General features: G+C 41.6%; 1 long non-coding RNA gene across 1 annotated transcript in view; it reads right to left on the minus strand.

Moving 5' to 3' along the window:
- The window catches only part of LOC127060050 (uncharacterized), a 43,117-nt gene extending 17,429 nt beyond the window's left edge, over positions 1-25,688 (minus strand). Inside the window, exons 1-8 of the long non-coding RNA XR_007778588.1 lie at positions 25,025-25,688; positions 24,742-24,888; positions 18,800-18,886; positions 17,569-17,749; positions 15,800-15,998; positions 12,501-12,629; positions 10,153-10,505; positions 9,728-9,811 (exon numbers count right to left, since the gene is read on the minus strand). This is a non-coding gene — a long non-coding RNA (uncharacterized LOC127060050). The remainder of the gene's footprint in view (positions 1-9,727; positions 9,812-10,152; positions 10,506-12,500; positions 12,630-15,799; positions 15,999-17,568; positions 17,750-18,799; positions 18,887-24,741; positions 24,889-25,024) is intronic.
- Between the last annotated feature and the right edge of the window lie 319 nt (positions 25,689-26,007).

Here is a 26,007-nt window from a genome sequence, read left to right on the forward strand (position 1 = left end):
CCCAGGTCCCTGTGAGCAACACTGCAAGTGACTGACACCACATCACTCTGGAACCACCACTGAGCCAGGGAGGTTAAATCTGCACACTTGGCATTGGCAGGAACCACAGAGCTCAGTGATCTGCTGCTGTAGGTCAGCTGGAAAGGTAGTGACTCCCATGACAGGTATAAAAATCATCACCTAAGGTGGGTCTCATTGCTTGTCAAGGTGGCATCTAGGGACCAGCAGGAGAGTTACTGCAGTGTCACTGCCCACAGGTGGTCAGAGTGGAGACTGACAAAACATCAAAAGAGAAAGAATCCATGGTTCAACCAAATCAAACCAGATTTAGAGGTAGATACAGAAGCTACACTTCCTCTGCCAGGGTTTGTAGAAGATCCTTGTCAAATAGGTACTGACAGCAATGCTGTGAAACCTCTCAGCAGCTCACTGACAAAATTCTCTGATAGCCTCATAGGAGATCAAGAAACTACTTTGAGTAATAGGGATGGTTTGTATAGAAAAACCATTTCTGTGGGAACAGCAATATGGATCAAGAGTCCTCCATGGCAGAGTGAGCAAAGTACAGAGAAATGGTACTGATGAATGTGGTTGGTAACCCAGGCACTACCCATGTGCCAGGAAAAAGCAGTCCCTTCTTAGCCAGCAAAGGAGGTGTGCTCTACTAATCAAATCCAAAATGGTTTTATTCCCAGTTGAACCTCCTTTCACATTGGTCAAGTGACTTCAGCATTCCACTTCTGAGGCTCACAAAAAGGAGAGGCTGCATTTACCCACACCACTGCCCAGGCTCTTAGCAAGAATGATTCACTGGAGCAAACTTTTCCAGTGATATGTATCACCCTTCCCTGCTGCAATTACATGGTTTGGATAGAAGTGGGGGATGTCTGATGACTTCACCCCTCCAAGAAGCAATCCCTGCAACCTCCAGGCCCAAAGGGATCACCACACAGAAATGAGATAAGAAATCTGGTGACAAAGCTACTGGAATCTCTGGTCAGAACCCCCTGGAACAGCTGTCCCAGCTCACTCTGGAGGCTGCTACAACTGCTGCAGTCCCCTCCCCTCCCTCTGCTCACACACCAAGTATACACAAGGGCACAAAGTCAATTCAGTCTTCTGTGGAAAGCCCTGCATGAAGCCTCTTTAATTTGGCTTTGTGCAAGTGTGTGAATCCCACCCTGATGGCAGCACAGCAGAAATGGAAAAGCATTCTCATTCTTTGGCAGCAAATAATTTATTTCATGTCCACCCCCTTTCTGGTTTTTTTCCCCTGCTGCCTGTGTTGTGATTGTAAGTGAAATTAATTTCTGAAGAGTTTAGCTAATAATTATTGGTGAGAAGATCCTGTCAATCTCTCAAGATAAAGAATGGGTTCTGGCTTACACCAACTGCATGTTACATGACTGTCCTATTTTTCTAATTTAATAAATATTAACCTTTCTGCCTTTTAGGGGCATTGTACAAGATTTTTTTTATCTTCTTCAGGGTAAATGGCCAATACATGCCAAAACTACTCCTATTATATAAAAAGGCAAATTTTCCTTATTTCATTTCAAGACAAGACATTGTTCAAATTAAAATTAAAATGCACACAGATTATATCTTCTTTTACATGAACTTATGCAAATGCTATTTAGGGTGCGCCTCTTTTTCTAACCACGAATTCTTCTAACATCAGATAAAAGAGATTTATCGTCATATTCCCATTTTATCTTTTAACTTTTGCCTAGTGGGAAAGCATAAAGCAGACAGGTGACCCCCCAAAAAGGCTGTAGGAAAGGATCTTACATCAAGGCACTTGGCAGAAGCTCAGAAGATCTTTTGGAAGATGCCAACCTTGCCAAAGACTTTCCTCACTGCCTTGAGCTGACTGCTTTCCTTCCTTGAGCCTCAGTTTGCTGACTGTAAAGTAGGCACAGGAAGGTGTAACAGTTTCTTCTCCCCCTTTTTTCTACCTTATTCCTACTGCAAGCCCTTCCAGGCAAGTCTGATTATGCACTTAGCACATGGGGTCTCCAAACTCAGCTGGAGCCTTCAGGCATTCCTGTAGTATAAATAACAATAACGATGATGGAGCATTAAAATAGACAGAACTTGCTCTTTGTTCACTACAATGTGAATCAAACTGTGGCTGGACTCATATCTAACACCACCAGCCAGTTTATTTATGAGAGGATTTATCAGAAGTGGTTGGGTTTAATTTCCTCTAATTCACGCTGCATGAAAGATGGCAGTTGTCCGATTTTAATCTAAAACCTGATGATTGGGCTTCCCAGAAATAACAAAAATACCACAATGGAGGTATCCAAACAGTAACTGGAGGAGTGCAGTGCAGGCTGATCACGCCTGCTGCCTCACACCTCCACTCCATCCCCTCCCTGCTTCAAATTTTCCTAAGGAACCTGTAAAGTCAGGATCACTGAAGCAATACAGGAATTATTAGCAGTAAGAAAAAAAACTGTGGGGCTTCAACTGCCTTCTTTGGAATCTTGATTCACAGAAAGAGTTAATCTTTTGTTCTTAGGCTTTTTTTATTTTTAACCAAGTGGGCATGTTTAAGATGTCTTTCCTAAGGTGGAGGAAGGAGGGAGAGGTTGTGAAAAAAACCCACTGTCATTTGCAAATGGAACAAATGGCTGAAGTTAAATATGAGTGTGCATCAACAAGCTCACAAATTATTGTGGGGTGAAAAATAATAATAAAAAAACCGTGGAGTTCCTTTCCAAACAAATCAGAGAAAGATTCAAAAGTGGGGACCAATCAATACCACCCTGTGATCAACAGGAAATGCTAAGAATAACTGTATATCATGTGTGGCTTCAAATTTACAACCAGGACATATAATCTCATTGTAAGGAGAGAGTCAAGTTCAAGAACTTAGCCTCTCCAGTAAAGCTCTCATTTTAACTAAAGAAGCTGAGGTCGACGGCCTTTCAAATGAAACAGATAAGGCGACATAGGGTTCTTGTCAGAAACAAATGTTATGTCTCTCCCTACTGAAAAGCTTAAAGATATTATCAGCAAAAGCCTAGTTGGGCCTGAAATGGGTCCCAGAGAAGTAATATTAACCAGGCTCCTGGCAGATCATTTATTTATCTCAAGCTAAATTCAATAAAGAGAGCCATATATAAGTGAGGGAAAATAATGCAGCTGCTAGTAATTTATCATTGGATGGAAAGTCATTGTTATCCTTATCTCTCCAATGATGTTCTATTTCCAACTGGTAATGAATTATGGGGCTTGCCACATCTTTACTATGTGACAGGTCAACACTACCTCATGGGTACTGTACTGTATTTATGCAATCAATAGAGAGTTTGCTGAGAAAATATTGGCAACCTTTTTGCAAGAGTGACCTGGGGCCACATGGCCTTAGGATCATGGTGGTGGTCAGTGGATGGAGCAGCACTTCTCTGCTCCTTTAAAACAAAGATGCCTTTGAATGCTTTAAAGGTATTTTTCACTTCATAGAAAGCCAAGCATGTGAAGTGAACCACTGGATTGTTAATTAGAAAGCATTCTGCTCATTTAAGCTGGCTCAGCCACCAAAGGGATCTTTCCTGTTCCTTTGTTGCACTTATTAGAGGGATTTTTTAAATCAAACTTCAGCACAGACTTACCCAAAATTACTTGTGCCTGTGGTGTCTGGGGCACAGCAGAGGCACAAAGAGCAGGGGCTTGGCCAGGCTGCTGCTGAGATGTGAGGCCAGGCTAACAAGCAGCACTGGGTGCCCCACAGAGCTCCCAAATTCCACACTGAGTGCAGAGGTGGAAGCCATGCAGCCCAACACCACGTTTGCTCTGCTCAAGTCAGCTGTGAGGGACCCCCCCAGCAGCACCCCTGCAAGAGAAGCAGTGAAAAAGGGTGTAATGTGAAGGATGGCTCCAGGAGGAAGGGCCCTGCTACAGGGACACCTGGCTAGGGAAAGGTTTCTGCAGCAGTCCCTTCTCTGGCACTGCTCTCCCATCCCTGAACCAATTATGTCCATGTTTTCTCTCCCTTCTGCTTCTTCCCATTGGGGTCAGTTTCCATTATTCATGAGAAAAGCTCAAGTGGATTTAGAAGTTTGTATTTATACTAAAGCAGAAATACACTTATTAACTTTTATATGTATTGAGAGGGGGCTGTATATCACAAATGGCTAAAACACTACCATTTTCAAAAACATCTCTTGAAGAAGAACAAGGAAAATTTCCAAATACACTAAAATTATCCAGAAAAATAAGGAAATATTTTTGAGTGAGCAGTCTTCTCTCACTAAAAATTACCAGATAATAAAAAACCTACACAACTACAATTTGGCCCAGACCACATTTCTAGATTAGGCCACTTGATCTTCATGCCATTTAGAATTAATTCCTCTGGAGCCTTCTGCCTTCATCTCCATTGGGACTACCCATTTGTGGTCATGGATTGTTTCAAGAAATGAACAACCCAGAAAATCACATTTTGATTTTTTTTTTTTAGTTTGGATAGGTAGAAAGGTAGAAAAATATGCATCTTTTAAGGCAGAGTAGGAATATACTTTGAAAAAAGAGAAGGAAAGTACAATTTTGCTGAAGAGAAGCAGCAGCCATGCCAATGGTTAAAGTTACTAATTGTAGTAACACATGGATTTTTAGCCAGGCCAAGGGATGTCCTGATGAGTTGTATCATCAATGCTGAACCCACAGACTTTTCTGGAAGTGCACAACAGGACAGGACTGTACCCAGGTGACATCCAAATGAGGAAAACTAAAGCTGTCTTTTCCCATTATTGTGGGAAAGGGAAATTTGGAAATTCTGGCCAGCTACAGTTCACTCACATAACACATTAGGTGAGCTAAATGACACAAGTAAGGTGGCCAAGATTAACTCAGGTGAAAAACAAAGGCAGAGAGCTCCATCCATTGTTAAACAAGGAGCGTGTTTCCTGCTCCCAGAGACATGCTGTGCCTTGTGGCATGCAGGCATGTGTTAATATGTCCCTTTGGCTCTGCATGTTTGGGAAAGTCTTAGTAATGGAAAAACAAGGACGTTGTAGGTGAGGGCTGAAGTCCTTTGGCAGAGCAGCGTGTGCAAGAGCTTGACCAGAGCCTGCTGGATTGCACTTGGGCAGAGCCTGTGATAGCAGCCTGTCAATTCCCTGAGCATTCACACTCATTCACAAAGATTCAGAGAGTCAGTGAGAGCATTACCATATCCTGGAGTAAATAATCTCATTTTCCCATGTACTGACTGAGATATAAATTCCATATGGTTCAGCTGTACCAGAAGGGCTCTGCCCAGACCACATCAGCGTAAGAAAGCTCTGATATTTTCATAATCAGTTAACTCAAGGGGTCATCCAGCTGATGCCAGGAAGGCCTCCCCTTTCTTTTAATAGCTGAGAAAGTATAATGGATTTTTACAACTTAAACAAGTTATGTAAATAGGAAAAAAACCAAAACACTAGGTGTCATATAAAACAAGATAATCCAGAGAAGTACACTCCTTGAAATCACCTATTGATTCTGAGTCTGTCATAACCAGCAAGGAGTCTGCTACTTGTCAGACAGATACTCTTTCTCATGTAATTTCAAACACACTGTCAAAATTGTGTATAGCTTCTAGCTCCCAGGCCTTCTACTTACACACAAATCACTAAATTCACTTTTTAATTTCCATTGTTTGGAGGCCTATCCCATTTTTTTTTTATATAAAAGAGAAAGAAAATCAAAACAACAAAACCCTAAAACATTGACTTAAAACTTACTTAGGTTTACAGAGGTAGAGTCTGGTAAAAATGATGTATGTGTTTAATAATATGTTCCCTGGTTAATAAAAAACTGGATTATTTTTGGACTACAGAATTTAAATGGAAGAAAGTTTAGCCATTAGGAACCTGTTTACTATTACCAAGAGAATACCCAGTTGGCAGGTCAATAGCTATCATCAGAAATAAAAAAAACACAGCAGCCACCTGTGCTTAAGGCTTGTGCCTGTAAGGAAAAAAAAGAAATGAAAGGGCAAAACTTGAGAAGCAAAGCTAGAGCATGCTGGGTTCTCTTCAGTTTAAATTTTAAAAAGAGAGGACATTGTTCTGAGCCTACTGAGTCAAGAGTTTAGAGGATATGGTAACCATCTCTTCCAGACTGTTTAGGATAAAATGGGCAGCAAATACCCGCATCAAACTTTTTGTCTAGAAAACCAATCCAAAGCTTGCTGAAATATCTTGGGTTCTTCACAGCATAAAGATTTGCTCTGAAAGGAAGTGTGCACACAGGGATGTTTCCCCTTTCCTCTGTGGATAGTCCCACCACTGAGCCAGCTGGAGAGAGGCCACTCAGAGTTGGAAAGGCCAACAGACACCTGTGTCAAATGCATCCTTCCTCTAGCAGATGGAAATAATTGGAGCCTTGAGGAAGTTCTCACTGCCTGTGGTGTGAGTGGGTCAGAGTGAGTCGCACCTGCAGAGCTGCAGCTCGTGCAGCACAGACACGTTCCCAGCAGAGTCACTGCCAATAATGGCACTGACATGAGGATATCTACTGGGGATGCTGGGCAAGGCAATGAAATCTCCTTCTACATAACCTGGGACGTTCATCAATCCTGAGATTAAATGCAGAGAAGAAGGGGTTTTTCCCTCTGATTTCTTGTTTCCACATGAGGAGAGCTGTTCTTGTTCTCACCACTCAGCTGTGGTGAACATCTCACTCTCCTAGAACTTCACTGTGTACTTAGGTATGTATGTACTATATTGACATTTACATATAATTAAAAACTACCCAGCATCATGGGGTGATTCAGATATTGTCTCATGTAAGTATAGAGAAGAACTATATTAGTAAATGAACACATTTTAAAAACAAGTACCCTATGTAACATATAAAATGCTCCTCATTAAAGAAACAGAAACATTATAGTCCACATATCAGTTAAACATTGAAAGATTGGATATTTAGGTGACTGATAAACCTACAAAAGATGAAACCTTTAACTTATTGACAATGAAACACTTGAATTCAGTTTAAGTCTGGATAGTCAAAGATGTTCCACTTTTCAGTATGAAAGTAATTTTCATCGAGTAAAATCTGGACAAAAAAAAGCAGAGGAGAGGCTGTAGGAGCACCTGCAGAACACCCTTGTGTTCCTAACCACCTCCTGGCTTTTTCAGGTTTCTTAAGGTTTCTTAAGGTCAAACAGCACCCAGTTTTATAGCCAGTTCTACACCAGCTACCCACAAGTTCCCAGTGGTGTAATGGCTGTTACAGATATTGATGCCTAATCAACTGTTGAGGCAATTATTCTTCCCATCCACAAGCAAAGTCTTAAATAAACAGGCAACTCTTTATTAACTTGGCCTTCAGCTGATAACATTTTCTTCCCCATGCTTGTTAGCAGAGACTTCCTTTCTGAACTTTGATATGACACTTACAGAGTATGAAAGGAAAAAACTGAAAACCACAAACAACCAACCAACCAACCAACCAAGAAAATGATTGCTCCTATGAACAATGCTTATTTCATTATCACAGGACCTTAACTTGGACTTGTCCAATGTTACATAACTTTTTGATGCCCTGCCCTGTGTTTGTCCTTCTCTCTCACAGTAGAGTTCTCGTGGCTCAGAGCCAGAATGTTCCTCAAGGAACCTTCAGCACTCCCTGATGTCGAAGGAAATGCTCCTGCCATGGTCCAACTTAAGAAGGAAGGCAAAAGGTGGTGTTGCCTGCAGCTGCTCCTTGCCAAAACACTTGCCAAGAGGCCAGCAAAGGTTGAGGTCACCTCCGTGCAGCTCGTGCCACGTGCACCCATACTGAGCAAACAAACTCAGAGTGAGGCATGAAATCTGAACATTGGGACCCCATTTACCAACAGAGAAGGGAATGCAGTGAATTCAGCAAACTTCCAGGACAAGCTCACAGGGGCTGGACTGGAACACAAGGCTACAGCTCCAATCAGGCAGAGTTTGACTGTACAACCACCACAGATCCAGACACTTTTTCACCACATGCAACTCTCATGTTTTCTTTGAAAACAAATTTTCAGCTCTTAGTTCTCTGTTGGCTTCCTGAACAGCATCTTTTTTCTTTTTCCAGCCTCTCTATCTCCCAGTATCAAGCCCCCAAGTTCATAAATAAACACTTCAACAGCCATAAAAATGATGGTGTTTAAAACATATAGGGAAGCTCACTACAAATATTTTAAAGAAAAAGCTCCAGCTCTCTGGGAGTCTTTTTTTTTTAATGTGTATTTCTGTGAAATCTGAAACTACTTGTGTACGGATTTGCAAAAAGTAAATCTCAACATACTCAATTTTCAGTCTCATGTGAGGCTTAGGTTGTGAAGGGAGACACCATTATATTTTGCTTCCTTTTCTTGTACAGCCTAAATTCTGTGACTCAGACAATTGATCCACAAGAACAAGCCAAGGTAGGTAGAAAACTATCCAGGACAAACTCCCTATACTTGAGTTTTTAAATCAAGACTGAATGCCTTTCTAAACTGTGTGCTCAAGCTCTACCACAAGCTCCATGCAGCAATCACTAAGCAAAACCCTCTGGCTTATGAGACTCAGCCAAGATGATTATAATGGCTCCTGCTGGCCTTAAAAATCAGGTGAAATAGAAACTATGGTTGAAATTCATCCACATGCAAAGCCCTGTGATAAAACTTTGAATAGAATTTCAGACAAATGTTTAGAATGTCTCAGGCAACCCTGCATCCAGAGAGATTTTTAGGGAACACCCCCCAAACAACACATGGAGAAGAACAACTGTGTCAAGCCTTATTACGGTTTTGTTTTGCAGAGTGTAAGAGGAAATAGAAAGCATTGCCTTCTGCCCCAGGGTTACTGCTGGAAGAGAAAGACCAGCTGGGACCTCTTGTGGAATGCAAAGGAAGCTTAACATTTATCTGTTTCTGCTCTCACTGGAATTTTTGGAGGAGCTCTTAATGTGTGCATCTCCAAGAAAAAACAAACCTCTAAGGAAGCTCTTTTGACCTAGTAGCAAGTTTCAGAAGAGCTGGTGGCTTTGCTATGTATCCTGAGGCTCATAAAACAGCCAGTCCCTAATGCCTGATGCTGAGGAGCCAGGGGAGGAGGACTGGCAGTGCTGCACACGAGAAACCCTGGTCTGTGTCCTCTGTCACTTCTCCATTTCAGTAACTCCCATTGTAGAATAAAATTCACCAAGGGAAGCACTGACTCCCCAACTCACTAACATAAATCATATGTTGAAGGACAAAGCACAGAAAGTTGCCTTGAGATTTGGAGCAGCTTGGGAAACACATGACTCCAGCACACTGCATTTGGCCAAGGCCTCCTGCTCCCTCCTGAAATGGGCAGGTGCCCACTGGTCCTCCTGCATGGGAACACAGCCTGGGTCAGTGGGCAGAGACTGGCCCCAAACACATTCACACAAACTGTACATGGGTATTAGTAAACACACAGATTCCACCAGAAAGGGATTAGTTGACTCTTCCCCAGTGTCTGGATGGCACATTGCTACCAAAAAAAGGAAATTATGCAAATAAATAGCCCCAGAGGCAGAGTAACCATGATCCACTCCTACTTGTGCATACTGGGCAAACACCTAATAACCAAAATTAATTACCTGCCTCTGCTCGTTTTGTCAAATGATCAAAGTAATACCTCCAGTGCTTGCACAGAATTGTGACTATTTGTACAAAATTACATTTATACAGAAGAGGAACAGGGCCAGCCCCTGCAATATTTGTCATTAGTCACATGTAAGTCACCTTACTGAGGGAACTGCTCCTCATTTCCTTGCACCAGCACTGCAGGACACAGATGAACTTCTGCAATATTAAGGTGATGAGGTTCTGCAACAGAGCAAGGGTAGAATCAGTTCTTCTCAGAGTTCATCTTGTCCTCATCAGCCCACCTGGCAGACATGAACTATTTATGAAATCAATTTCAGAATGACCAGAGAAGGTGCTGGAAGCACCACAGTCAGTTCAGCAGTTGGCTCTTCCAGGAACACTTTGGGAATGGGGATGGAAGTGTGTACCTTCCTTTCCCACAGGACCCCTGCAGTGCATACAGTAACTCTCCATTCAGGAGATGCTGCTGAGCACACAGCCTCACACACTCCACCAAATGAACACCCCTGCCCCTTTCAGCAGTAGCTGTGCAAAGCACCATTCTATAACCCTACACTTACCTTCCTCATTTCCTCAGCACTGTGCAGTATTTTGGATTAGTGCTGAATCAAGCTGAGGTCCTTCAAAACCATTTTTTCTAGCACAATGCAACCAGAACTGTGGATGTTGCTCTTGAGTTTGGCTGTCTGCAATGAGAACTGTATTACCAATCCATAGGGAGTGGAAAACAGGGCCTGGTTCCTGGGCCACTGAAGCCCTAAGGCAGCTTTCTCCTGTCTACAGCATGCTGGTAAAATTCCATCTTGGCAATCCAGTCCATATTTGCTCTCAATAAGGCAGAAAAAGTTTGACAGATCTTAGCAAATCCAGCCCATGGTTTCAGTCTCCTTCTGAAAGCTTTGGATATGCCCTCCTGGCAAAGAAAAAGGAAAACTTTGCAATGAACATATGGAATTCCATTGGCTGAGAATTTTGATAAAAGCATGTACAGAAGGAACTCTGTGTCAGTGCAGGCCTTGTAAAACACATACATAAATATTTATGTAGTTTCCCTTTCTTTCAGGAATTGTTTGTTGTTCTAGTTGATCACAGCACTTCTCCAGCTTCCAGTATTTTTGGATAATGTTCTTGCCTTCATTTGTAATCACTCTCCTTGGTGTGGAAGATGGATTTTGCAAATTTTGTGCTCTTACATACCTTAGCATGGAAAGGATTAGATGGGTTTTTCTTTTTCAGTTTAGTCATTATTTAACTGCTTGTGAGCTTCAGGGATTTATATCCCAGTAGGTCTAATTCCAGGATTATAGGTATCTAAATATCCAGTAAATCATTTAGTAGCATATAGGTTTAAGGCAACTCCAAATAACCCCTCCAGTTAGCTCTCCAGCTAAAAACTGAAGTTAGCCAGAAGCACTAGATTTGAGTAAGAGTTATTAAGTAATGCAGAATCACTAATTTAGAGTCTGATTCTACTTGCTTCAAAGGCACTGATAAAATTTATATCCACTGCAGTGGAACATGGCAAGGTCTTCAAATTTTCTTGCTTTAGACACTTGCCTTCTTCCTAGCCAAACATTAATCAAAGTCTCCTCCTCCTCTGATTTTAAGAAACAGCTCTCATTCCCATAACCATTGCATTTTTATTTAGATAAACACTGTCAGGTTGAGTTGACCCAAAATTTAGATTTATTGAAAATGAAACAAAATGAGCAACAGAAAGCTCTCTCTATTTGTTTTTCTAAGTTCTAGTGAAAGCAGCTTCTTGGTTTGGACTTCAATTTTCCTTGGCATCATCTACAGCCTGAACATTGAAGCACTGTGCTCGTACATGAAAACAAATAGGGGACAAAAGTGAAAGAGAGTTATAGGTTTTCCTTGTTTGGGCTTAGTGAAAAGTAAACATGTGGTATTACAGATCAGAAGCAAATCTGGTTTCTTGCCATCTATCATTCAGAACAATCGAAAGCAATACTAACAGCAAAGATAAGAGGATCACTGGGTTTAACTGCCTTGTAATTTGCCCATGCTCCTTTAAGCATGGCACAGGGAGCAGTCCAGGCTCTGCCCTGGCAGAGGGGTGAGAACAGCCAAGACTGGTGCCAGCTCCCAGCAGGCGTGTCTGGGGTTTGTCCTGCTGGGCTCAGGTGAGGCACCAGCAACACTGGAGAGGCACAGGTGTCTTGAGGTCGGGTTTCTGGTTTGGTTTGAGATGTGTGAGGCTGTTAAATCCATCATTTCCTAGCATGACTGATTCCCCCCAGCCTGTGCAAAATGGAGGTTTTGTACCTGACCCTTTTCTTGCAGCACCCTGGAGCAGGTGACTGCTGAGGGACACAAACCTCAGCACTTCCTGCACACAGGGAACCAACCTGGCTGTTCTAACAGGGCCTGGAGGAACCAGGACTGGGGTGTGGTGAGGTGATAAAACTGAGCATCCCTCCCACCCTTACGGGTAAGTGCTTGTTTAAACTCTCTTTATATTGGGTGTGTCAGAGGTGTGGGCCTAGAGGATCTGCCATAGCCAGAATTAACATGTGTTCTCCTTCTGCACAGCAGATATAAAACGGCCTTTTCTTTCCAGACACAGACTTGTTGCCTGCACAAGTGTCAACACAGAGTTCATTTCAGGCAAGCTCAGTGGTGAAGAGAAAGGTAAGGTTAGGTGAGGAGCCCTTCCCATCACACCAAACTTGAAGGAAGGCCAGGACTTCAGGGCTGGACTAGGACCAGGCACATCCCAGCACACGGGGCAGTGAGTAATGTGCATCACCTCAAGAAGGCTTTGAGGCTCAGAAAACACCTTGCATTTACAGTTTCCTTCCTTGTATGGTGTTATATAGTTATTAGATTATATATTATATATAACATATATAACAGTGGATTATTTAGTTTTCTATGCACTACCTACCATCCTTGTGCTGGCTCAGGCAGTTAGGCCGGTGGATGAGCTGTCCACACTCCACACACATCCTGCAAGGAATGAGCAACCAAACAGGTAGGCTTGTTTACTCCTGCATGCCTCAATTCACAGAACAGACTGCCAAAAAAAGGGGAACACAGAACATTCATTGCACTCATCTTTATCTTCTGGGCAAGAGCAATAAAGTCACCATGTAAACTTCCTTCACTGACCACTCAATCTTCTCTGCAAACAGTTCCCTACCTATGGCCACAGTGTGTTCAGCTTAACCCTTTTAAATAGCTTTGAGAAAGCTGATTTTTAAATGAATGGACAGTGAAAATGGAAAAATAATATATTCCACTGGTGCAATGTCATCGTGGTCCATCATTCATACAATTTTATGTGTATCTAGACCCTGTCAACAGACCTGCTCCAAAGAGTGTGCAGGATCAGCAGTCTGTAGCTTCAGAGACAGACAACATCTAAATCCACCACCATTTCAGCAGCATCTCTGCCTGAATATGATAGATAAGGATTTCAGGAAGGCATGTCAAAGATAAAAGGAAGGCTACCCCTTGCTCTTGTTTAATTTCCCTTCCAATTTCCTAAAAGGCCTGTTGTGGGAATGACTGTCACCAGAAAGATACAGGGCCCAATTTACAGCCATTGCACAGAACTGCAATAAGCAGTTGCAGTCTATAATTTTCAAGTAACACCACATTTATGAAAACTGCAACAATCCCTTTTGCTGTGATTTGTGGACTCTGATGGCAGAAGAGCCAACCTCTCTCCCAGGCAGCAGAGAGCATGAAGAGAGAAAGATGAAGGAAACCAAACTGGCTGCTGCCTCAGCACGTAGACTGCAAAACAAATAAAAAACAGTCTTAAAAAGTGTTAATAAAATATCCACTAAGAGTAGAAGGGGAGATTAGAGCTGACAAGTTGGCTATAGGGCCTTCTCCAGGCTCTTCCAGTTAGAACTGAGACAAGATGACAAGTTAAGAAATTGAACTATGTTGACAAGGTCTGCATTTTCATAAATTTCTTCCCTCTCCTGTTGTATTAAAAAAAAAATCTGCAAAATAAAAAGGATAGAATTCAAACAAAGGCCTGTAATACTGTGCAGCTCCCCTAAGCATTCTGTAGCAGGTTTGGAATAAATGCAAGAGTAACTGCAAGACCCATCACAGACAATGCATTGTATTTCCTGAGGAATCACCTCTAATTTTTTTCACCAAGGATTCTATTTGAGTGGAAAGACTTGAGCATGAGTTGGATGAGTCCCAGATCATCCTGCAGTTTTTAAGGAGAGCAGTGTTACTACTACAAGAGTCAACTAGGAAATACACTGGTTAAGGCTTATTATCGTTTGCATTTTTTCAAAATCATATCAAAATCAGCAGAAAAGTTTTCATTAGGTCTAATCCCTTTCCAAAAAATAGTTACAATTTTTCTGAATTGGGACTGAAATTCTGGCAATAGGGACAGATTCACGAAGAGTCAAACTCAGAGTCCCACATCATCATCAATCCACTCACTCTGTGCTTCAGGCAACTTTAATGTTTTAAATCCGAAGCATTTCCTCTTTTACCTCCAAAAAGCCACTCCATTGTTAAATAAATTATAACTGTGCCTCTAATTTTGCCATCTGGGAGTTTCTTTCTCAATTCAAGATTTGGGAACTGGGAGTTTTTCTATAAATTGCTCAGGCTAAGCCAAGGTAACGCAAGGGATTTTCAAAGAATGTCATTTTATTTTTATCATCATCATCATCGTTATTATTATTATTATTGTCATGATCTTTTCTTTGGCGTTTTGGCTGTTACCTCAGCGAGGTGAGCAGTGCTGCACAGCACGTAGTCTGTGCTTCCCCATTTCAGGAGAGCACAGCCATGCACACATCAGAGGCCCAACAAAGAGTTTATCACAAGTGCATCTAGTATTGTTTCTAATCAGTGAACTTCACCTCAGCAGTAGGAGGGAACTGAAGGCTGGCAGATTACAGAAGTGCTCCTCATGCACTAACAAGGATGTTTCAAGTCAACAGGTTTTTATTAGCTTTAGTCAGACTTTCAGTCACAAGGCTGTGTTGATGTTCACCTTCTTTGAGGGGACAGTAGAAGGTTTAAATCTTAATCCCTTCTGAGGACTTGAAAGGCAGTGGAATAAATTTATCTTCATCATATTACACATGAGTGGAAATCAAGACCCTCAGTAGAGTTTAGACTCTTGTAATGAGCTCTGCAATCATAACTCTAAGCAGAAGAATTCAAGTCATTGGTCCCACTGGAGAAACAATGCCTGAAAAAGACGAAATTCTGGTGAGGGCATTCTCACACATCTTTTTGTTAAGGCTGTGTCAGGAACATGTGCTCCAAGTGGTGGAGCTGGCCTTTAAGAACCGAGAATCCTCTGAGCTTCTGAAATATAAACAGCTGGACCTGTTGCCAGCAGGGCTCCTGCCTCCAGTTTCAAAGCCTAAGAAGGCCCTGGCCACAGTTCATTCACTACTTCAGGTCAGCTTATGCCTAACAAAGTTCTAGAGAAGTGGTAAATAATCACCTAAAGGCTGCCAATTACATCTGGGGAACACTGTTTCTGCACTAGAACACCCAGGATCGAAGGAGGCAAATCAGAAATCTTTGGCAACACAGCAGTGGTGAGGGACCAGGACAGGAACAGCTGTCTTGCTCCCTGGATCCAGTCATTTCCCTACCCAAACCACAAGGCTTCTTCAGACTCTCAGGTGGGACTCCTAATGAAAGAAGTTATGAAAGGGCAGAAAGTTTGATTCACGGAGCCGCCGCACCGGCAACGCGTTTGCACAACCTCTCCACCCAAAGTCAAGAGGTTTAACCTGTAGGGATAATTGCACCCCTTTGGCAAGGGTGGTACAGAGCACTTGAAAAGGTAATCAAAGCAGGGAAAAAGGGAAAGCAACATCATTTTGGATAATTGGAGCAAAGAGGTAATACATATCTCAGTGTCACAGGGAAGATTGCCCAATGCAATATGCATTTATTCTTATCTCAGAATTGTATTTATCGAAGTAAACCATGCTTCAGTTAAAGGGAAGCACATAAATCTTCTCTTATTGTAATTTTGCAACTCGAAGCAGCTGTTAATTATATTATAGATCTTCTAGAAGTATGTATAGTAATTACCAGTTTCAGCCACATTATTAGACTTGCAAAAAGAGTTTGGTCTTTGTAAGCATGTCATGAGCAGAGGGTCAGACCAAAATCAGGATAAATCAGCACAGGTTCAAGAAATCAAGTGACAAATCCTAGCTGTACTGGACTTACCTGATTTGCACTTGATGAAGACACCACCTTTAAGAAATACACAGGCTTCCTTGCTGAACTCTTTCTTTTGGTGTCCTCACCCAAGTTGTGAGTAACCTTTGGTTTTCTGCATGACCTCCTCAGAGAGATGATCAGGGTCTGCCTTGGTCCCAGTCTCAATGTATTGGAATCAGCAACAGCTCACTTCAGATCTTAAAACCTCCCAGAAAGAAAAATTAATGTTATTGTCCTTAGAGTAGGAGACAGTTCAAGGCTTATGAAGTCCTTGAGAAGCCCTAGATACTGCCTTCTTCATGGAATGGAAGCACCACTTCTTGTCAAATAAATGCACAAAAAGGAAATTTAGTGAAATAACCAAGGTATGATTATACTACCCACTTTCTTCACACACTACAGCTGAAGCTAAAAAACACTACCAGGCATAATCCTAAAGTATTATTTATATTTGCATACATAGATGAGAATAACCACTTGTATTGGTCTATTTGTCTGGGTTTCATATTAACTGAGCACTGGCTGGAGTTCCTAAACCAACAGGAATTATGTGGGCAAAAGACTGAAAGGTTGCCATGCAAGGTAGAGTTTTCAGAATCATTTTGTGAATTATAAACTGAACATCCAACATGAAAAGGTATTTTTTATAAAGTACTTCTAATTCCAATGTACTAACATAGAAACTATAGAAGTACTAATATATATCCATTCAGAACTAAAATGAAACCATTATTCAAATCCCTACTTTCTCAAGAGATTTACAGAAATGTAAGAGTGACTAAAATAATGTACAGGTGGTTAATTTTTTCTGTTAGACCAGTAGGGGCACTTAAATATTACAATCCCAAGCACAAATTATTCTGTGAAGACACACAAAAAAAAAAGTATTTGCCTTGTATTATCATTTGCAAAACCTTTTGATACCTTTTACTGAAAGGGTTTAACATGAGAGCAAAGCCATATTAATGAAAATAACCATACAGTAATTTAAATAATGACATCTTCATGTTGCTTTGCAACTTCAGTGTCTACTCCTGCAAAGTGCTGAGTTTCTTCCATTATCATTGAGAATAAGAGTTGAACCAAAAGTGGAGAACACTCTCCCATGGCCAAGTGGATAGACAATGTTTATTGTGCAACATCCTCCTTGGGAAAAGAATCTAAATAAGAGTTTCAAGATTAATATCCGATTTCCAGGCTTTTACAGTTCTTGGCAATCATTCAAATCTAACAGTGAACAAAGGCAAAGATTAAAAAGCCAAAGGCCACAGACCTGTTCAAACTGGTGTAGTGGGTTCAAAGTTTCCTCCAAGATCCTGAGCTATAGTTTCCACATATCAGTGAGGGAAAAAACCCAGGCAGCCCCACAGATAAGGTCCTATTTACTCTAGATGAACTGAAGAATTATAATGAATCACACTTTGGACCTTGTTCTTTAGCTGTAATTAATACCTGATTATTTTGGTTACTCACTGAAGACTGACTTCAGTGTAACCCTTCAGAAGTGTTGGAGCAAAATGAGCTGGGGGACAAAAAAAGGTTTAAAAAAAAGAGCTGCTGCTGCTAATGGGGAGAAGAATGGTGGGAAAATACTTATGTGTCCTTGCCAAAGTGAAAGTGCATTAAAAAGCCTGCAGTCATTGCTATTCCTGTTCTTGCTGAAAACTTGTTGGGGATCCCACTGACTTTGGAGAATGCAGGGGAGAATTCTCACAAACAGGAGTGCAGAAGAAAGCAGAGAGAAGAAAGCATGGTAATGCAGAGTCCTTTCTTACCTGTGCTTGACATCTGCAATCCCCTGGCATCATCTTAACACAGGACTGGATTTAGTTCTGTTACTGGATGTGATCCAAACCCTTATGTTCTGACTTTCACCAGTGGGAATTCCTTCTTTCTTTCCAGCCATGTTTCAGGAAAGTAATTATTGTGAGGAAGGTAAACCATTTAATTGTTCTCCTTAAAATAAAGCACATTATAAGTTAATTTTACCATCCTAAAATTTGAATACCAAGCCTAAAGAAGTCAGAATCCAATCAGTATCTATTATGCTCCAGTAGCAGATTGCTACCTATACGTCTGCTCATGAAAAATACCAGGTACTGAATACAGCAGAGCAGAGTCTAAACACACAAGGAGAACCAGTAGAAGATGATACAGACTGCAGACTAATCCAAATGCAGCTTTTCTTAAAAAAAAAAATCAGCTTCGTTCTCCAATGACAACACAGACAAACTTTTTATTTTCCTTAGAGAGGCCGAAAAGCTTTTTCTCAGTTGGCAAAATATTTGTGTATCACTTGATGTTCTCAGCTCATTAAGTGCTGGAATCTCCACACATTTACCAAGAGGTAGGCTGTGACACCTTCTGTCAAACTACTTTTCTGTAGCCTACAATCCCTTTCCTAATAAAGGGAACTAAACCAACCTTGCTGATAGTAATGGAAACCCAAAAACTTTCAGTATGAAATCATCTAATATTTGAAGATGAATATTTGTCCTTTGTACTGAGATTCACAGGGTCTCATCTCTTGTCAGCTGACAAGCTGTTGTCACAGCTGGGCAGGATCAAGTCCTGAAAAATATGTGTGGAGCCTCAATACACTGACACCAAGGACACCAAGAAACCAGTTCAAAACAGGAAACATCTCTGACCCCATGGATTATAAAGATTTCATATAGCTATGACAAGTGCTTACAGTAAATTCCAGTATAAGGGACCTCCACCAATAGCTAGAGCTGTGAGCTCTTTAAACACAGGGTGGTGTCACTTGATTCTTGGAATTGAGGACATGTCTTAAATTGATGTGAGTGAACTGGAGGGTAGGAAAATTGATACATTTCCCATTCTTTTCATCAGGTCTCACATTTTTTATTAAGTCTCACATAGAAACTTAATAAAAAATCAGTTTTTGTACTGCTGGGTCCCACTGCAGCACCTCATAAGAAACAGCTGCTCTCAGTTCACCAGGCTGGCACTTGGCTGTGCCTTCCCAAGGGTTTCACTGACCTGTCCTCCCTGGACTGGCTGAGCAGGGCAGGTAAACAGCCACTGCCTTTCCCTCAGAGCAGCACTTGCTGGCAGCTATTCCCAATTCTGGAAAACAAATTGCAGACCATTATCAGCTCTTCTGGTAATTGCTGCAGGATGGAAGTGCAGGGCAATAAATCACAACATCATTATCCTAAGGCCCAAATGGTCTGGCATATTTTTGCTTAAGATGGTTATACAGAAATGGTGTAGACTGCAATGGCAGATAAAAATATTCTGTATTGACTAGCATACATGGGAGCTTTTTGCACTTGTTCAGGTTATTCTCAAAACATTTTAAGCTAATAAAAATAATATTGTCTTTAGTTACGACATTCTCTTTTTAACTCTGTGGGAAAAGAAAATCCCTCTGTCTTTAAATATGAGAGCCTTGAACTCTGCACAAGGTATTACATCTGTTACTAAAGTACCACAGATAATGACTGTGGGCTAAAGGTTGGTGTATTTCATTGTTTGTATTCTTTCTTTAAGGCAAATGTCCACTTAACTATATCTCAGTATTTATATGGACACCACATAATTTCCAGCAAAGATTTTCATGCCTGGGCTAAAAGAAGTGAACTGACCTAAAGTTCTCCAAAGTCCAATATAATAAATAAACTTCAAAACTCAGACTGTAAAAGAAAGAAGCTGCAAAATCAGGCACTTTCAAACAATCATTAGGTCATGTGAATGGGAGGAAAGTGATGGGATTTCCCTTGGGATATTCCAAGAACAAGTACAATCCCTGATCCAACAGGATTGGGGCATTTCAGGGAGGTGCAAGATAGGGAGGTTGTGTTCAAAAATACACATTTAATGTTCAGCCAAGGGGAAACATCAATGGCACTCATGGATTTGCCAATTGCCCAGAGAAAATGCAAGAATGAAGGGGAGGGATAGAAAATAAATAATACTGGAGAGAAAAATTATATATAATAGAATTTTGCTTCTCTCTCCAGTTTTAGACCAGCTCATCAAAGCCAAAAGGTAACTCCACTCATTGCAGTATCTTCCATCTTGATCAGATTTCATCCATGAATAAGCAATTGGATTTCTACCAGACAACTGGAAACATCCCAAAAAGCACAACCCTCTGACGTGCCAGCAACACTGGAATTAGATAAAACATTCACGAGACAGACCCACAGATTTAGTGAATGTGACTCCCATAAACATTGGTGTTCAGAAAGAGCAGCTTGATGGAAAACATTTGCCCCTAGTCTGTAGTCTCTGCTGAAATGAGCTTAAATTATCTCAATATCAAATTCATTTTTTTAAACTTTTTTGATGATGGTATTATTTTCATCCAGTTAAAAAAAAATATAAAAGGTCTGCAGGGCTTGTACTAAACAGGTTAAGATTATTATATTCAAATTTTGATTGAAATACTATTAATAATCTGTCCTGGGAATATAAAGTAAGATTTTTGGGTTGATAGCATCTTTGTGATGGAAAGCACATCTTTTTAATTGGGTTCTTGGAGAAAATACTGTAAAGCTTGTTCAGCTTGCTTTAATCCAGACTGCCCTGTGCACATGTACATGGCAGCAAATATTTTGTAATGTTCATGACTACATTAGGTTCATTACACAAGGAGGAAGCAGAGGACAGAGCAAGACAAGGCAAACTTTTTTCAAACAAGAGCATAAAGTGCTGCATGGTGCTCCCATGACCAACAGTAACCCTGAGCCAGGGGCCACGGCCCCATCAGTACCAGACACACCTGGGCCAGGGCCATGTGAGCTGGGCTGCTCCCTGCACTTCAGCCAGCAGGGATTTTCCTGACCCTTGTACAGCATCCACCTCAGGTAGAGGGAGAAGTGTCAGGCTTTTTCTTTCCTGGTGATACTCAGCACTTTGTGCATTGGAAACAACTGGTACCAGCAATCTGCTGAGCAGCTCTGTGCACAGGTAGATGCTCAGGCATGGAAACAACAAGGCTCCCTTATCTCAGAGGCAGGGCAAAGCCATGGAGTGATCCCTATTTAATTGAGAGCTGACAGCTGTTTACATCACCAAGGATTTAGCTGCAGTGTAACTGCTCTTGTGACAAGCCAAGTACCTTCGAACATTGGACAGCTTACTTCCAAATCTTTTACCTTGTGACAGCCTCCCTAATCATTCAGAAAATAAACTGCAGAAGCTCCCAAACAGCATTTTCAAACATGACAGTTTTACTGCTTCCATCTTTACACCAGCTACTCCACAGTGACTGCTCTTTTTGGAGTTGTTGGGTTTTTTGATTATATAAGAATAAACAGAACAGGTTGCTGCCAGTACTCCAAACACAATAAGCACTCCCTCTTACAGAGACTGAAAAACTACTTAGCATTGTGGAACAGACAGTAGTGGTGGCTCTTACACCACCATCTGTCTATGTAAATGCAACTTCTGCAGCTGCTGAGACCTAAGATAATATATTCAAATGAAGAGTACTTGCTACCAGTCTCCTGTTATTTCAGCATTATCATAAAGCTCAAATTAAATGAAACTCAAAGCAGAAGAATATGTCACGTCCACTCGGAATTTCAGGTATCAGAGAAAATACTGTAGAGAGAACTTCTCTCTCTACAAAACATTTTGCTGATTGCAATTACATCAACAAAAATGAAATTCCTATTTACAGGAGTGGATACTGGCAGGGGAAATGCTAAACCAGCTTTGTTAATTCCAACACTGTCAGATATTCCAGTTTGCCAAATATCAGCATTGATTTCTGCATCTCCCTCCAGCACTGCACTCAGTGGCCAATCTCACCAATAAGTTTATTGATGAAAAAAAAGTTATTGTGGCAAAATTCAGCTAAAATCAGCAGCACTTTTAGGCACTGGGGCACAGAAGATGCAGCATCCCCTTAATCTACTCATCTTCTTCAGTGGTGCTCTCAATACCATTTTAGGCCAAAATCCAGCAGCACATCCCAACCTAATCCTCTTGCTCATTTGCCGTGGGAAGGAACCCAGGTGCATGGGCTGAATGGCAACTTGGACAGATGCCTGAGGCACTGGGATCTCCTGCCACATCCCCACTTTTGCAGTCCTTGCAGGACCAGCCATACTCTCCAACAAGAGGGTGATGTGTGCCATGTGGGACCTACAACACCCTGCACTTATCATGGATTTACAGGAGTTGGGGAGCTGAAAGGAGATGCAGAGACTGGATGGAATCTGTAGCTGCCATCTAGATCCACCTTCCTCCCAGAACAGGGATATTTCTAAAGGTAGATCAAACTTGGCTCTGCCTGGCCAGGTCCTGAAAGCCTTGCTGGATAGATGGAGGTTCCAGCTCCCTCTGGGTGACCTGTTCCCAGCTGCACTGCCCTCTGAAATGCAGTGTGGTACAGGAAGAGCTGGAGGGTTTAGTAAACCTCACAGAACCAGGCTTCTTAGACCTAGCCTAACAACATTAACTTAGAACAGTAATCAACTAATAAAAGATTTCTGACCTCACGTGGGGGTCAGAACAGTCATGGCACCTCATGGACAGCAGTGAAGCATTCAGCACTTTATCTCTGATGGAGGGAATCATTTATCTGCAATGGCACCTCAAGGGTGGTGGGTGTTGTCAGAATGTCAAGGCCCAGCATCAGGGTATGTAACAAACATTAACCCTCCCTAACTTCATCCCTCTTCACTGGGCAGTTTTTTAATTTCATTTTTTATTGAGCATGAGTTATTAGTTTACAACAGGTATAAATTAGAGAAGAAGCAAACCTAGATCACCTCCTACAAGCCAAGGAAAGAGGAGACTTTTCCTTCACTGAGTATTGTTCCTGAACCTCTGCACCTCCTTCTAGTTTCAGCACCTTGAAAGGGCACTGAATCCATCAGACTGTTCCAGACATGCTCAACTGCAATTATTTGTCTTAGCATTAGATCATTGTGGGATCATCTTCTAATATTCAGAATTTTGGGGTTAATAGCAGGCTCCCTCATAGATTTGTAACAGCCAGGACAACTGGGCACTCCATGTAACCAAACACAAAGACAGTTTTTTTGCCCACTTTATGCAATCAGAAACTACCTTTGCACATGAAATCGAGATATTTCTTTTTTTCATTTCTTGGAAACCTTTTCTGCCAAATGGAGTTCATGCAGGCTATTGTAAAATACTGTGGGGGAAAGTGCATATTAAAAGTATAATATATTCTATTTACTGATCATGATCTGAGAGTTAAAGTGTGTTTGAAACATTGTGTTTTGCAATCCAAGCTTTGTGATGAGTGATAAGCTATATAGTCATAATTAACAGTAGTGATAAATAAAATGTATTACATTCTGTACAGTCCTATTTGCATTGCAAAAATCCCTATTTAGATTACAATGAACTCTAAATTACAGAGTAAACAAGTTTTGGCTACATCTTGAGGCCCAGCAGGGAGGAAGGTATCTTTTGCCACCCCAGCAGAGGAATGCTGTTTACATCCAACTGGACTGTGCCCAGAGACTTTGCAGCTTTAACACACAAGGGGCTGCAAACAGCCCCCTGCAGTCCCTGTGCTCAGTGGGGTTTATTGGATGGCTGCAGGCTCCCTGCTCAACACCAGAAGCTTTCAGCAGAGCTGAACTTTCCCAAAAGTGGTCAGGGCTAAGGGGATTAGACTGAAGTTAACCTTTACCTGGGAGCCAGCTTGGTGGGCATTAGGCTGCCAGGGGGCTGAAATGAAACACTGCTGGGTGCTTTCATAAAGAAGCAAGTCTGTGAGTTCATTTTGGACAAACTGTACATGAAGGACAAGGGGATATTTGCTTTAAACTTTTTCTTCTCTTTCCCCATACAGAAAACACAGCAACATTGCAGGGGCTCAGCTCACCTGGACCTCTGTCAATCCCAGCACCTGAGTGTGCAGGTACAGGCTGCGCTGACTGGGTCAGTTGATCATCTCTTCTTAGAGCAGTGTTAAGAAAAGACAGATTTCACTCCCTGACAGGAGGTCACCTGTGCATATCTGTCACCATTATAAACTCTGCTGTGCTCTAAGTGGTGTTCTTACAAAGTTCCAAATTTATCTTTCCTTTCACTAAAAGCAGAGGCAGGGAGATTAAGAGAGAGGCAGCAGCATCACTTCTGATGACATCAGGAAGGGAAGAATGTGCCTTTTATTGCCCTGGCAGGGTAAAATCAGGACTGGAAGTGGCACAGATTGTGAACAGAGATATTGGAGCCTTGTTGCCACCTCATTTCACAACTCAGAGAATCTGATTAAGATCCCCAATTTCTTCTGGACAGCTTCCCACAGCTTTTATTCACTTGCCTCCACAAACAATGACATAAAATATTCTCTTCCCTGTGGACTTCACAAGTCGTGAGCTGTCAGGAGTCTGATCTGAAGTCAGACAGAAAGTGAGGGTGGTGCAAAAGACACCAACCCTCTCCTCAGTCACAGGTCCCTGTGCAAAGCCAGACCACACCAGTCCAGCAATGGAGCAGCTGCAGCAGAGTAAATGTTTTTTCTGCCTGCAAGCACCAAGATGACCAGAGAGCCACAGTGCTCATCACCCAAAACACTCAAGTTCCAGCCCATTCAGTACTTAGGAACTTCAGTGTTGTTTGAAGAGACTTGATAGGAATCGATTCTCTCTTCTTAGTCCAAAATAACTTAAATTAATTATTCTTCCAGATATGCTGTGATTTGCTTCTCCAGAGGAAATAGAAAGAGGCAGGGGTGTCTTCAAAGGAGAAGGAATTATCAGGCAGGGTAGGTAATTTTTCCTTTTTACTTTGGTGCGTATCATTGCTATTAATGCTACTTTTATTGCTTTTAACCTTAAATTACAATGAATAAGAAAGATTTGGACTTTCAATTCTTATCATAAATCAGCCCACATAATTTAGATTTAGGAGTCTAACTTCAAATGCTTATTTTTTCTGTAAATATTTTCTCTAAAAGCTGGAGCTGGAATAAAAGCTTGACTGACCAGATATGATTCCTGTTCTCTGGAATGAAGTAGAACACTCCACCTCTCACTTGTGTACTCATGGCAGCTTTACTCTGCATCCTCCCATTTCTTGTTTCAGCTGGGATCTGAAGTGCTGAAGAGGCCTGAACACATGAATGCAACCAGCTAAGAAACAAAACAAAGGAAAGGAAAAAAACAGGCTTGGTGCATAACCCGAGGTGCAGCTACGCAATAAACAGGCACCTGAATCTTCTGGTTCAGGTGACAACAGAAAAAAGAAAACAACTTGTTAAAACATTACCTGAAGCAGAAGTTTCTAACTCTGTGCCAGGCCTGGTACATGCTTGAGCAACTCTTTTCAATTAAGTCATCATCCCAGTGATGCCTCGTGGGTGGTGCGGCTCCGCGCTGTCCTCGGTGCGAGCGAGACATTCCCCCACACGCCTTTGCACTAATTATTGTCTCTGCTGTCCTGGGTGCTCATCCAGAGCCCTGCTCTCACCAGCCCAGCTCAGCTCCTGAGGAACTGGATGCCTCAGTGACACCAGGAGCCAAAGAGTGCTGCTGCTCAGCTCCTAAATTTCCCAAAGTGCCTTTGCAGATCCCCTCGTGAGGCAGGCGTGTGCCACCAGAGGCTGGACAAACCAGCAGCTCCCGAGTCAAGAATGAATTTTCCATCCCTTATATTTCTAAAGTCTAAGACAGAATTTCTTAGCACCTCCTTGGCTACTAATTCTGCTGAAGGCAATGACAATGTAACAGAAAAACAGACAGATTTGTCCTGGAAAACAGGAAGACTTTCTGGCTGAATTAGCTTTTCCCTGCTGTCTCCAGAAACAAATCTCCCCAAAATATCAGCAACAAATCAATTTTACTGCTTTTCAGTAGAGAGCAAGAAAATTACCTTTTCTGATTTCAACCTTCTTCCAGTGTCACAAACCCATCAGGCCAAATAATTTCCTAAGAATTTACCATATGTTCAAATTGGAACCTGAAAATAATCTTATTTTCTGTTTAGTCTAAATCCAAAGCCACAGAATGAAGTTTATGTTCAAGGTACCCGAATCTGGAACTTCTCAAAATGTGAAGGGCTTAGGTCTGTACTTGTAGCTTTGTTTTTTGTTCCATTCCTAGTGAAAGATAACTTAAAAAGTAAGGATTAACAATTTATGGGGTAGTAATCTATAAAAAGCTCTGCATCCAAGGTATTAGAAAGCAATATAAATTCTTTTGTAGAAATGTAAATGGTATTTAAATATAAGTAGGTATTATACCCAGTTGGTT

This window comes from Serinus canaria, chromosome 11 (genome assembly GCF_022539315.1).
Source record: "Serinus canaria isolate serCan28SL12 chromosome 11, serCan2020, whole genome shotgun sequence".
Lineage (NCBI taxonomy): Eukaryota > Metazoa > Chordata > Aves > Passeriformes > Fringillidae > Serinus > Serinus canaria.